Source organism: Halyomorpha halys, unplaced genomic scaffold (genome assembly GCF_000696795.3).
Source record: "Halyomorpha halys isolate HHAL.00 unplaced genomic scaffold, Hhal_1.1 Scaffold459.1, whole genome shotgun sequence".
Lineage (NCBI taxonomy): Eukaryota > Metazoa > Arthropoda > Insecta > Hemiptera > Pentatomidae > Halyomorpha > Halyomorpha halys.
In genome coordinates this window covers 276,867-278,326 of record NW_027116111.1, presented here as the reverse complement: position 1 = coordinate 278,326, position 1,460 = coordinate 276,867, and the positions used below count along the sequence as shown (strand labels likewise).

At 27.7% G+C, this 1,460-nt stretch overlaps 1 protein-coding gene across 2 annotated transcripts in view; it reads left to right on the top strand.

Moving 5' to 3' along the window:
- Chi (LIM domain-binding protein 2 Chi) overlaps positions 1–1,460 on the top strand; it is a 222,682-nt gene that overhangs the window by 60,464 nt on the left and 160,758 nt on the right. The gene's annotated exons all lie outside the window — the stretch shown is intronic.

The following is a 1,460-nucleotide window of genomic DNA, read 5'->3' as shown; positions in this document are numbered from 1 at the left end:
TAGTTGTTTTTGCTTCGTTTCATTCGTCATGATATTCCTATCTGTGCTTAGTACTTTTTATGGAAACAAATAGTTATAGTTAATACTATTAGTTTCTTGTTGTAAATATATAGTTTACTTTAAACTTTTATATCGGAAGATTTTTAGTGGAACACATGGTAAAAATTTTTTTATCAGGAACAAACGCTTATTGGTTCGCTGTTTTGATTGGTTGTGTACAGGTTAAATTAAAAAAAAAAAATTAAGAAACATTAAAATTTCATTCGCTCCTCCAAACACAGTAGCTTTGATAAATTATTAGTCCTATCAGGGACTTATAATACCTATTATCAAACAGGTAGAAATATTTCATAATTGTTTTTCTAGACTGCAACTCGGACTATCTTAAAATATAAATTAAATAAGGAATCAAATAATAAATTGAATAAATATCGTGTTACCCATATGTGTATAACATGAGAAAACTAGTTCAAACATTAAATTGTATGCAGAAAAAATCGCAAAACGTCCAAAATTTTTGGAAAACCCTAATGCCTGCAATTTTGGGGTATTAAAATAGTTTTTCTATGATTCGAATTTCTGTCAAGGTTTCACGGAATTTGATGCTAGGGAAAAAAAGATGAATATCCGTTTTTCAACTGACAAAGTTCCACTTTTCTGTCAGTCATTATCAAATAGGGATGAAAATTTGTTCAAGTTCGTCAACAAACCATTATTACAGCAAAAATTAAAAATAAAATTATTTACTGTCATTAAAAAATTTATATAGTCAAAATGAAATAGAAGGAAAAAATCTATATTTTAAAATTAATGATTTTATTTACTTTCTCAAAGCGATATGAGAAGAATAGTAGTTCACGTATTTAAAAAAAAAAAAAAAAAAAAAATATTTTGCCGCATGTACTAAAATTCATTAATGTAGGTACTGAAGGTATTTTGTTCTCGTTTAAGATGTTTGCTTAAAAAAATTGCTTTTGAAACACACAAAAAGTCAAAGTGATTTTATACATATCAAGAGTTGAAGCCTATGCGCTTGGGAGGGGGGGGGGGAGGCTAAATGATCATTTGATAAGTCTAAATCTAAATAAACCACTTGGTATCATCGTTCGATGATACCAATATACGATATCATTCGTTACAAAGTTTTACCGTAAGGAAGTCGAAAGGCTTCTTTCACGATATAATACTTTCACTCCCATTTTTCTTATACGTCCGAGTGGCTTAAGCAAAAAAAAAGCGCATTTTCAAACGGTCTATACATTCGTGTATTAAGAGATATATCACATTTATTTCATGTTAATATTATTGTATAAAAACTAATCGGCTATGAAATTGCGTTACTGAACATTTGCCTGGAATCATTTTGGGCCCTATTCAAACGTTTCTTTTTTCTTTTAACACTTTTTTTTTTTTTTTTTTTTTTTTTTTTTTTTTTTTTTTTTTTTTTTTTTTTTTTTTTT